The sequence below is a fragment of the Aegilops tauschii genome, chromosome 5, assembly GCF_002575655.3.
Source record: "Aegilops tauschii subsp. strangulata cultivar AL8/78 chromosome 5, Aet v6.0, whole genome shotgun sequence".
Lineage (NCBI taxonomy): Eukaryota > Viridiplantae > Streptophyta > Magnoliopsida > Poales > Poaceae > Aegilops > Aegilops tauschii.
The window spans coordinates 85,536,574-85,550,108 of NC_053039.3; positions in this window are offsets into that span (position 1 = coordinate 85,536,574).

The window sequence follows — 13,535 nt, forward strand, 5'->3', positions numbered from 1 at the left end:
CAGCGGAACTCTCAATGAAAGCACCAATGTCGGTGTCAAAACTGGAGGATCTCGGGTAGGAGGTCCCGAACTGTGCGTCTAAGGTCGATGGTAACAGGAGACAGGGGACACGATGTTTACCCAGGTTCGGGCCCTCTTGATGGAGGTAATACCCTACTTCCTGCTTGATTGATCTTGATGAATATGAGGAGTACAAGAGTTGATCTACCACGAGATCGTAATGGCTCAACCCTAGATGTCTAGCCTGTATGATTGTGATTCTGCCCTACGGACTAAACCCTTCGGTTTATATAGACACCGGAGGGGCCTAGGGTCGTACATAGTCGGTTTACAGAGGAAGGAATCTTCATATCCGAACGCTAAGCTTGCCATCCACGCAAAGGAGAGTCCCATCCGGACACGGGAGTGTCGTCTTCTGTCTTGTATCTTCATGGCCCATCAGTCCGGCCCACGTCACATAGGCCGGACGCTCGAGGACCCCTTAATCCAGGACTCCCTCACCCGCCGCGAGCCTCAACACTCATCAAACCGCATACATCAGTATGTATTATTTCCAACAAGTCAGTTGCTTGCTCCATTGTTCTGGAGAATGGAGTCTTAGTCATCTTGCCCATGAGGCATGGTTCGCAAGCATCAAGTGTTTCATAATCAAGTGATTCCAAAAGTCCATCAGCATGGAATTTCTTCATGCACTTTACTCCAATATGACCTAAATGGCAGTGCCACAAATAAGTTGCACTATCATTATTAACTTTGCATCTTTTGGCTTCAATATTATGAATATGTGTATCACTACAATCGAGATTCAACAAAAATAGACCACTCATCAAGGGTGTATGACCATAAAAGATATTACTCATATAAATAGAACAACCATTATTCTTTGATTTAAATGAATAACCGTCTCTCATTAAACAAGATTCAGCTATAATGTTCATGCTCAACGCTGGCACCAAATAACAATTATTTAGGTCTAAAACTAATCCCGACGGTAGATGTAGAGGTAGCATGACGACGGCGATCACATCGACTTTGGAACCACTTCCCACGCGCATCATCACCTCGTCCGTAGCCAATCTTCATTTAATCCATAACCCTTGTTTCGAGTTGCAAATATGAGCAACGGAACCAGTATCAAATACCCAGGCGCTACTACGAGCATTAGTAATGTACACATCAATAACATGTACATCAAATATACCTTTCACTTTGCCATCCTTCTTATCTGCCAATTATTTGGGGCAGTTCCGCTTCCAGTGACCAGTCCCTTTGCAGTAGAAGCACTTAGTTTTAGGCTTAGGTCCAGACTTGGGTTTCTTCACTTGAGCAGCAACTTGCTTGCCGTTCTTCTTGAAGTTCCCCTTCTTCCCTTTGCCCTTTTCCTTAAAACAAGTGGTCTTGTTAACCATCAACACTTGATGCTCCTTCTTGATTTCTACCTCTGCAGCCTTTAGCATTGCGAAGAGCTTGGGAATTGTCTTACCCATCCCTTGCATATTATAGTTCATCATGAAGCTTTTATAGCTTGGTGGAAGGGATTGAAGAACTCTATCAATGACACTATCATCAGGAAGATTAACTCCCAGTTGAGTCAAGTGGTTGTGGTACCCAGAAATTTTGAGTATATGTTCACTGACTAAACTATTCTCCTCCATTTTGCAGCTATAGAACTTACTGGAGACTTCATATCTCTCAATTCAGGCATTTGCTTGAAATATTAACTTCAACTCCTAGAACATCTCATATGCTCCATGACGTTCAAAACGTGTTTGAAGTCCTGATTCTAAGCCGTAAAGCATGGCACACAGAACTATCAAGTAGTCATCAGCTTTGCTCTGCCAGACGTTCATAACGTCCGGTGTTGCTCCTGCAGCGGGTCTTGCACCTAGCGGTGCTTCCAGGACGTAATTCTTCTGTGCAGCAATGAGGATAATGCTCAAGTTACGGACCCAGTCCATGTAGTTTCTACCATCATCTTGCAACTTAGCTTTCTCTAGGAACGCATTAAAATTCAAAGGAACGGTAGCGCAGGCCAATGATCTACGACAACTTAGACATGCAAAAAAGTATCACGTACTAAGTTCATGATAACTTAAAGTTCAATTAATCATATTACTTAAGAACTCCCACTTAGATAGACATCCCTCTAGTCATCTAAATGATCACGTGATCCATATCAACTAAACCATGTCCGATCATCACGTGTGATGGAGTAGTTTTCATGGGGAACATCACTATGTTGATCATATCTACTATATGATTCACATTCGACCTTTCGGTCTTAGTGTTTCGAGGCCATATCTACATATGCTAGGCCCGTCAAGGTAACCCGAGTATTCTGCACGTGCAAAACTGGCTTGCACCCGTTGTATGTGAAGGAAGGGCTTATCACACCCGATCATCACGTGGTGTCTCGGCACGACGAACTGTTGCAACAGTGCATACTCAGGGAGAACACTTATACCGTGAAATTTAGTGAGGGATCATCTTATAATGCTACCGCCGTACTAAGCAAAATAAGATGCATAAAAGATAAACATCACATGCAATCAAAATATGTGACATGATATGGCCATCATCATCTTGTGCCTTTGATCTCCATCTCCAAAGCACCGTCATGATCTCCATCATCACCGGCTTGACACCTTGATCTCCATCTTAGCATCGTTGTCATCTCGCCAACTATTGCTTCTACGACTATCGCTATCGCTTAGTGATAAAGCGAAGCAATTACATGGCGATTGCATTTCATACAATAAAGCTACAACCATAAGGCTCCTGCCAGTTGATGATAACTTATAAAAAACATGGTCATCTCATACAACAATTTATATCTCATCACGTCTTGACCATATCACATCACAACATGCCTTGCAAAAACAAGTTAGACGTCCTCTACTTTGTTGTTGCAAGTTTTACGTGGCTGCTACGGGCTTCTAGCAAGAACCGTTCTTACCTAAGCATCAAAACCACAGCGATTTTTAGTCAAGTGTGCTATTTTAACCTTCAACAAGGACCAGCCGTAGTCAAACTCGATTCAACTAAATTGGAGAAACAGATACCCGCCAGCCACCTGTGTGCGAAGCACGTCGGTAGAACCAGTCTCATGAACGCGGTCATGTAATGTCGGTCCGGGCCGCTTCATCCAACAATACCGCCAAATAAAAGTAAGACGTTGGTGGTAAGCAGTATGACTATTATCGCCCACAACTCATTGTGTTCTACTCTTGCATATCATCTACGCATAGACCTGGCTCGGATGCCACTGTTGGGGAACGTAGTAATTCAAAAAAATTCCTACGATCACGCAAGATCTATCTAGGAGATGCATAACAACGAGATGGGAGAGTGTGTCCACGTACCATCTTAGACTGAAAGCGGAAGCATTTAGTTAATGCGGTTGATGTAGTCGAACGTATTCACGATCCAACCGATCCAAGTACTGAACGTACGGCACCTCAGTGTTGAGCACACGTTCAGCTCGATGACGTCCCTCGAGCTCTTGATCTAGTAGAGGGTCGAGGGAGAGTTCCGTCGGCACGACGGCGTGGCGACGGTGTTGGTGATTTGATCCGCGCAGGGCTTGGCCTAAGCACTACGACAATATAACCGAGGTGGTAAACCGTGGAGTGGGGGCACCGCACACGGCTACGAAACAACTGTTGTATCTTTGGGGTGCCCCCTGGCCACGTATATAAAGGAGGGGGGAGAGAGGCCGGAGGCCAGGAGGGGCGCGCCATGGGGGGAGTCCTACTTGGACTCCTAGTCCAAGTAGGATTCGGCCCCCCTTCCTTTCTTCCACCGGAGGGAATAGAAAGAAGAGGCAGAGGGAAAGGGAAGGGGGTGCCCCCTCCTCCTTGTCCTATTCGGACTCCCAAGAAGGGGGGTGCGCGACCACCCCCCGCGGGCTTCCCTCACTCTCCCTTAGGCCCATGTTGGCCCAACACTTCCCGGGGGGGGGGGGCAGGTAACCCCTCGGTACTCCGAAAAATTACCCGAATCACTCGGAACCATTTCGATGTCCGAATACTACCTTCCAATATATGAATCTTTACCTCTCGACCATTTCGAGACTCCTCGTCATGTCCATGATCTCATCCGGAACTCCTAACAAACTTCGGTCACCAAAACACATAACTCATAACATGAATCGTCATCGAACATTAAGCGTGCGGACCCTACGGGTTCGAGAACTATGTAGACATGACCGAGACTAATCTCCGGTCAATAACCAATAGCGGAACCTGGATGCTCATATTGGCTCCTACATATTCTACGAAGATCTTTATCGGTCAAACCACATAACAGCATACGTCATTCCCTTTGTCATCGGTATGTTACTTGCCCGAGATTCGATCGTCGGTATCATCATACCTAGTTCAATCTCGTTACCGGCAAGTCTCTTTACTCGTTTTGTAATGCATCATCCCGTAACTAACTCATTAGTCACATTGCTTTCCAGGCTTATAGTGATGTACATTTCCGAGAGGGCCCAGAGATACCTCTCCGATACTCGGAGTGACAAATCCTAATCTCGATCTATGCCAACTCAACAAACACCATCGGAGACACCTGTAGAGCATCTTTATAATCACCCAGTTACGTTGTGACGTTTAATAGCACACAAGGTGTTCCTCCGGTATTCGGGAGTTGCATAAGCTCATAGTTAGAGGAATATGTATAAGTCATGAAGAAAGCAATAGCAATAAAACTAAATGATCATTATGCTAAGCTAACAGATGGGTCTTGTCCATCACATCATTCTCTAATGATGTGATCCCATTGATCAAATGACAACACATGTCGAACTTAACCATCTTTGATTAACGAGCTAGTCAAGTAGAGGCATACTAGGGACACTCTGTTTGCCTATGTGTTCACACATGTATTATGTTTTCGGTTAATACAATTCTAGCATGAATAATAAACATTTATCATGATGTAAGGAAATATAAATAACAACTTTATTATTTCCTCTAGGGCATATTTCCTTCACCACAGGCACTGGCCTAAAGTTGCAAAGACCTTCAACATGAATGAAGGCTCAATATTCGCCCGCTTCAGCAGTTTTCCAGATGAGATGCATCTGTCTATGTACCGTCTATGATGCTAATTTTGAAAGGTTCTACATGTTGCATGTGAAACTTGGTGCTGGTGCAGTTGTGTAATGGGGTAGCTGAGTGCTGAAGCTATATCATGTTGTATTCTAATGTATTTCAATTATGAAATCATGCTTCCTTAATATGGAAATGAAATATATTATGTGCTTAATATGAATGTCAATTAGATTAATAAATATATTATTAATAATAGGGCAATTAGCCTGCTAATTGGGTTTTGCTATTGCAAACAATTATCATGAAAATACCGTGGGCGATGACCTCTGGCAACACACGCAGTTTCTAGGAATAAACCGTGTTGGATCAATGAACAATCACACATGACCTTCTCTTGAAAATTGTTTGCGTTAGGCCACCTTGCGCAAATTTTTACCACATAAAAACTATGTGTGATGGACAACCTTTGCCACACAGTTTCTTCTATGCACCGTGTGTGATGCATTCAATAACGCAAACGATAAAATTGTTAATATCGTGTCCAATGGCAATGCTATCACAAACGATTTAACGGGGAAAATTGTGTGTGATGTACCTGTGAACGGAAATGTTTTGCATGGAGCGGCTATGTGGGATGTACATACGAACGGAAACGTTTAGCGGGGACTGACTGTGTGGGATGTACTTGTGACCGGAAACAATTTCGCCTGTATAATTGTATTTTTAGCTCTATTGTACGTATTACCGTATTTGAGCGCTCGCCGTTCGCACACGACCTCATTTTGCCGAGCGTGTGTGCCAGGAGGGCATATCCCCGACGGTTTCTGGTTCGTGTGGGAAGGACCCCCCTATCGCCCACACTCACTTGGCGACAGTTCCAACTGCTGTCACGGAAAGGGGTTAAAAACTGTTTGTATAGCATCTCGTTGTACCAGTGACATCATAAGCTTGCAAGGAAATGACTAAGAAGTTAGATACGAGCTGTTGTATTACCGAATGAGTAAAGAGACTTGTCGGTAAGGAGATTGAACTAGGTATAGAGATACCGACGATCGAATCTCAGCAAATAACATACCGATGGACAAAGGGAATTACGTATGTTATCATAAGGTTTGACTGATAAAGATCTTCGTAGAATATGTAGGAGCCAATATGGGCATCCAGGTTCAACCATTTGTTATTCACCAGAGAGGTCTCTCGGTCATGTCTACATAGTTCTCGAACCCGTATGGTTGATGTCTACCACGCAACCTTCTTCTTGTAGACTCGTGTTGGGCCTCCAAGCGCAGAGTTTTGTAGGTAAGTAGCAAATTTCCCTCAAGTGGATGACCTAAGGTTTATCAATCTGTGGGAGGCGTAGGATGAAGATGGTCTCTATCAAACAATCATGCAACCAAATAAAAAAGAGTCTCTTGTGTTCCCAACACACCCAATACAATGGTAAATTGTATAGGTGCACTAGTTCGGTGAAGAAATGGTGATACGAGCGTAATATGGATGGTAGATATAGGTTTTTGTAATCTGAAAATATAAAAACAGCAAGGTAACAAGTAACAAAGGTGAGCGAACACGGTATTGCAATGCTTGGAAACAAGGCCTAGGGTACATACTTTCACTAGTGCAAGTTCTCTCAACAATGATAACAGAAGTAGATCATATAACGATCCCTCAACGTGCAACAAAGAGTCACTCCAAAGTCACTAATAGCGGTGAACAAACGAAGAGATTATTGTAGGGTATGAAACCACCTCAAAGTTATTCTTTCTGATCGATCTATTGGGCTATTCCTATAAGTGTCACAAACAGCCCTAGAGTTTTGTACTAAAATAACACCTTAAGATACACATCAACCAAAACCCTAATGTCACCTAGATACTCCAATGTCACCACAAGTATCTGCGGGTTTGATTATACGATATGCATCACACAATCTCAGATTCATCTATTCAAACCAACACAAAGAACTTCAAAGAGTGCCCCAAAGTTTCTACCGGAGAGTCAAGACGAAAACGTGTGCCAACCCCTATGCATAAGTTCACAAGGTCACAGAACCTGCAAGTTGATCACGAAAACATACATCAAGTGGATCACGTGAATATCCCATTGTCACCACAGATAAGCACATGCAAGACATACATCAAGTGTTCTCAAATCCTTAATGACTCAATCCAATAAGATAACTTCGAAGGGAAAACTCAATCCATTACAAAAAGGTAGAGGGGGAGAAGCATCATAAGATCCAACTATAATAGCAAAGCTCGCGGTACATAAAGATCGTGCCAAATCAAGAACATGAGAGAGAGAGAGAGATCAAACACATAGCTACCGGTACATACCCTCAGCCCCGAGGGTGAACTACTCCCTCCTCGTCAGGGAGACCGCCGGGATGATGAAGATGGCCATTGGTGATAGTTTACCCCTCCGGCATGGTGCCGGAACGGGCTCTGATTGGTTTTTCATGCCTACAGAGGCTTGCGGCGGCGGAACTCCCGATCTAGGTTTCTTTTGGGGGTTTCCGTATTTATAGGAATTTTTGGCGTCGGTTTCACGTCAGGGGGTCCACGAGTCAACCACAAGGACGGAGCACCCTCCTGGGGGGTAGGGCGTGCCCTCCACCCTTGTGGTTGGCTCGGGACTCTTCTGGCCCAACTCTTTTGCTTCGGGGGCTTCTTCTCGTCCATAAAAAATCACCGTAAATTTTTAGGTCAATTGGACTCCGTTTGATATTCCTTTTCTGCGAAACTAAAAAACAAGGAAAAAATAGAAACAGGCACTAGGCTCTAGGTTAATAGGTTAGTCCCAAAAATCATGCAAAATAGCATATACATGCATATAAAACATCCAAGATGGATAATATAATAGCATGGAACAATAAAAATTTAAAGATACGTTGGAGACATATCAAGCATCCCCAAGCTTAATTCCTGCTCGTCCTCGAGTAGGTAAATGATAAAAACAGAATTTTCGATGTGGAATGCTACCTAACATATTCATCCATGTAATTTTCTTTATTGTGGCATGAATGTTCAGATCCATAAGATTCAAAACAAAAGTTTAATATTGACATAAAAACAACAATATTAGGCGTATCAACGGGCTATGGAGATGCCCATTAATAGATATCAATGTGAGTGAGTAGGGATTGCCATGCAACGGATGCACTAGAGCTATAAGTTTATGAAAGCTCAAAAGAAAACTAAGTGGGTGTGCATCCAACTCGCTTGCTCATGAAGACCTAGGGCAATTTGAGGAAGCCCATCATTGGAATATACAAGCCAAGTTCTATAATGAAATATTCCCACCAGTATATGAAAGTGACAACATAGGAGACTCTCTATCATGAAGATCGTGGTGCTACTTTGAAGCGCAAGTGTGGTAAAAGGATAGTAGCATTGCCCCTCCTCTCTTTTCTCTCATTTTTTGTTTTTTGGGCCTTTTCTCTTTTTTCCGCCTTTTTTATGTTTTATTTTATTTTTCGTATGGAGTCTCATCCCGACTTGTGGGGGAATCATAGTCTCCATCATCCGTTCCTCACATGGGACAATGCTCTAATAATGAAGATCATCACAATTTTATTTACTTACAACTCAAGAATTACAACTCGATACTTAGAACAAAATATGACTCTATATGAATGCCTCCGGCGGTATACCGGGATGTGCAATGAATCAAGAGTGACATGTATGAAAGAATTATGAAAGGTGGCTTTGCCACAAATATGATTCAACTACATGATCATGCATAGCAATATGCCAATGATGAAGCGTGTCATAATAAATGGAACGGTGGAAAGTTGCATGGCAATATATCTCAGAATGGCTATGGAAACGCCATAATAGGTAGGTATGGTGGCTGTTTTGAGGGAGGTATATTGTGGTGTATGGTACCAACGAAATTTGCGCGGTACTAGAGAGGCTAGCAAAGGTGGAAGGGTGAGAGTGCGTATAATCCATGGACTCAACATTAGTCATAAAGAACTGACATACTTATTGCAAAAATCTATTAGTCATCCAAACAAAGTACTATGCGCATGCTCCTAGGGGGATAGATTGGTAGGAAAAGACCATCGCTCGTCCCCGACCGCCACTCATAAGGAAGATAATCAATAAATAAATCATGCTCCAACTTTGTTACATAACTGTTCACCATACGTGCTTGCTACGGGACTCACAAACCTTAACACAAGTATTTCTCAAATTCACAACTACTCACTAGCATGACTCTAATATAACCATCTTTATATCTCAAAACAATCATAAGGAATCAAACTTCTCATAGTATTCAATGCACTTTCTATGAAAGTTTTTATTATATCCCTCTTGGATGCCCATCATATTAGGACTAAATTCATATCCTAAGCAAATTACCATGCTGTTTAGAGAGTCTCAAAATGATATAAGTGAAGCATGAGAGTTCAAAAATTTCTTCAATATAAAACTACCGCCGTGCTCTAAAAAGATATAAGTGAAGCACTAGAGCAAATGACAAACTGCTCCAAAGGATATAAGTGAAGATCAATGAGTAGTTGAAAAATTATGTAACTATGTGAAGACTCTTTCTCATAAATAAAATTTCAAATCTTAAGTACTTTATTCAAACAACAAGCAAAACAAAATAAAATGACATTGCAAGGATGGCACATATCATGTGATGAAGCAAAAACTTAGGTTCAACCAAAACTGATCGATCATTGTTGAAGAAGAAAGGTGGGATGCCAACCGGGGCATCCCCAAGCTTAGATGCTTGAGACTTCTTGAAATATTAATTAGGGATGCCTTGGGCATCCCCAAGCTTGATCTTTTGTGTCTCCTTACACTACAGGAAACAGCTACTTTGCCGTCTGCCATGGCGGACGGCAAAGGCTCGAAAGGCGGACGGCAAAGACCTTTGCCGTCAGCCGCGGACGGCAAAAGGCTCCGGCAAAGAAGGCTACGGTAAACAGCTTCTTTGCCGTCTGCTTCCTGGCGGCGGACGGCAAAGGCTCTTTGCCGTCCGCGGCGGACGGCAAAGAGGGCGGACGGCAATATTTGCGCTGTCAGTCCGTTAAGTGGCTAACGGCAGACCTTTGCCGTCCGCCGTAGACGGCAAAGAGCCTTTGGTCTTTGCCGTCCGCCTTATGATGTCATCTACACGTCACTAGATGCCAGGTTCTTTGCGGTCTGCCACTGATGGCAAAGTGCAGGTTCTTTGCCGTCTGCCACTGACGGCAAAGTCTTTGCCGTCTGCCACTGTAGGCAAATTGACCAAATGGGTCAGCTCCCAGGAAGCACAGTTGGCTGCCACGTGGCTTCTTTGCCGTCCGCGGCAGACGGCAAAGAGCCTGCATATTGTCTGTTTTTTCTGTTTTTTATTAAATCCCACAATTTGCAGCACATCTCACATATATAAGTTTCATATCCAACACATATCCAACACATATCTAGCACATAAGTTTCATATGACATATCACATCAGTTTCATCCATACACATTGTTCATACATAAGGAAGTTCCATCCATACACATTGTTCCATCCATATATATATTACAATGCAAAGTGTCATGAAGATAGCAAGCTAGATACAATGCAAAGTTTCATCAAAGGAAAAGCAAGCACTCCATCATAGCAAGCTAGCTTCCATCAAGTGAATGAAATCTGCAAAATGGTAAATAAGAAAGTTAGAAATAGGTGACTAGAACAAGAAGAAGACTAGAACAAGAAGAAGACTAGAACAAGAAGTATATGTCATTTATGAGCTAACTTAGGTGAAATGGATCATATATGAGCTAACTAAGTTGAAATGGGTTGTTTATGAGCTAACTTAGTTGAAATGGATCATTTATGAGCTAACTTAGTTGAAATGGGTCGTTTATGAGCTAACTAAGGTGAAGGGCATCGTTTTTGAGCTAAGTAAGGTGAAATGGGTCATTTTGGAGCTAACCTAGTTGAAATGGATCGTTTTTGAGCTAACTTAGTTGAAAAGGATCGTTTTTGAGGTAACTAAGGTGAAATGGGTCGTTTTTTAGCTCACTTAGGTCAAAAGGATCGTTTTTGAGCTTACTTAGTTGAAATGGATCGTTTATGAGCTAACTTTGTTGAAATGGATCATTTTTTAGCTAATTTAGTTGAAATGGATCGTTTTTTAGCTAACTTAGGTGAAATGGATCATTTAAGAGCTAATTTAGGTGAAATGGATCGTTTTTTTGCTCACTTAGGTCAAATGGATCGTTTATGAGCTAAATTAGTTGAAATGGATCGTTTATGAGATAACCTAGGTAAGATGGGTCATTTTGGAGTTAACGTAGGTGAAATGGGCCATTTTAAAGCTAACGTAGGTAAAATGGATCATTTAGGAGCTAATCTAGGTGAAATGGGTCATTTTTGAGCTAACTTGGATGAACTGCATCATTTATAAGCTAACCTAGGTAAAATGGGTCATTTTGGAGGAAAATAAGCTAACTCTAGGTCATTATGGTAAGCATATTGGAGGAAATAAAGCTAAGTCTAGGTCTTTATGCATTTGTTAAGCAAAACACTAGAGAAACTTACCGTGATCAGGGAGGTGTAGGACCGGGGTGGCTAGTGCCGCTACCTGGAGAAGGATCGTGCGATGCGTTTCTGGAGTTAAGCTGCAACAAAGATCATTTTCAATGTCTCGTTAGCATTACGACACTCAAATGTTGAGACTACCAACTAATGTCCATTCAAACTAAACTCACCGTGCTCCCAGGAGCAATCACTGGCATCGGCGGAGCGGGCTGACCGGACTTCTCGCACACAGACTGCACATTTGGTTTTCAGAACAGAGTCATACTAGTTAGTAATGAGACTCAAATGTTAAGACTAGCAAGTAATCTGCAGAAGAAACTTACCACAAGGAGCTCGTACATGGCCCTTGCCTGCATGTCATTCCGTGCCCTCTCCTCCTCCATCATCTTTCTCGTCCTCTCCTCCATCTCCCGCTGCCTCTCCGCCGCCTCCGCCAGAAGTTTCTCCGTTCTATCTCTCTCAGTCTGTATAGCAGCCTGCAACACCACTCACATGACCATTTGTAATCATTGATGGAAGCACACACAATGTAATGGAGACAGATAACTGAGTACGTATCACTAACCTTGATGGCGAGTTGCACTGGCCGTTCACGAGGCCTTATCTCAGGAGCGGAGCTCGACTGGCGCGCCTTGATCTCCGGGAGAGTGCTAGGACAACGGATAAGTCCATCTCCAATGGCTATGGAGCCATGGGACCTCCCGCCACCAGATATCATCACCACCTCTGGATCAATGGGACCCTGGCTCGGGTTAAAGTCCTCCCCTTTCCTCGCCTTCCCCTCATCTCTATATCTCACGAGCTTGTTGTGGGAGGAGATGTTGGTGAAGTTGTTTGCATCATCGAGGTCAGACTGAGAGAAAGCCTTGACTTTCTTGTAAGAGCCAGTGTGGGCCATGGCATACAGGTCGTACACCTCTGGCACCTTATCCGCCTTATTGTGGCGTGCCTGAAAGAGAGAAGCAATGAAAGTTAGTAATTAAAGGGCTCAAGCTAGCATGATGAATGAATTGCATGAATCATGAAGCAAACCACATACCCAGTTGCGCCCGAACTGATATAAGTTGGAGCTGCCTTGATGGTGTGGCACACCTTCCATTTGGGCACGTTTGTCCTTGGCCTGGTTGTGGAGGGCTAGCCATTCTTGTGAGCACCACTCATCGACCAACACCTCCCAACAATCCATCCGATCCGCACACCATCTCGGAGGCGCCTAAGTTAGCAAATAGAAACTTGAGCGCTACGGCTAAGAATTACTAAATGAAGGAACTTAAGTAGAAGGCCTTAAGAATTACCTTCATGTACTGCTCCTTACTCAGGAACTTATCGCGGCACGCCGGCTTGGTCTTCTTGATACCACGCAAGGCGTAGTAGTCTCGAACAGCCTGCACCCGAGCCTCGTGCCGTAAGTTCTGGAGTAGGCGCTTGCAGACGTTCTCGATAACATTTGCGCAGTCCTCCTCGTATCCCTCCTCACACCTGTAGAATGTCTGCAATCAAATGAGACAATATTGATTAGTACAATTAATAACTAGCTAGTTGAAGATTTTGAAATGTGTAAAGGAGAAATTACCCAGAACGTCCTGATCACCATGTCTGCCCTCGTGTCGCACACGACACCGTCGATAATGACATCCGGCGGGGCCGGGGCAGCCACGTAGTGCTCCCAGCTCAACCCAAGCTCTGGAAGCCGACCCTCACCAGGCAACGTGACAAACCCCGGGAAGTTTTGCCGGCAAAGAACTCCAAGGACGGAGTTGGGCCGGCGGACACTATGATGGTGGTCCCAACCCCTGCAGCATGACAAGGCCAACGCATTAGTTATTTGAAGAAACGTGAATGCAGAAGGTACAAAAATTTTAAATGCACTTACGTACCTCTCCCCATCAGGGAAGATCAACCACCTCTGCTGGCGGGTCGCCGGCACGGACGGGAGCCGTGTAGCACCAC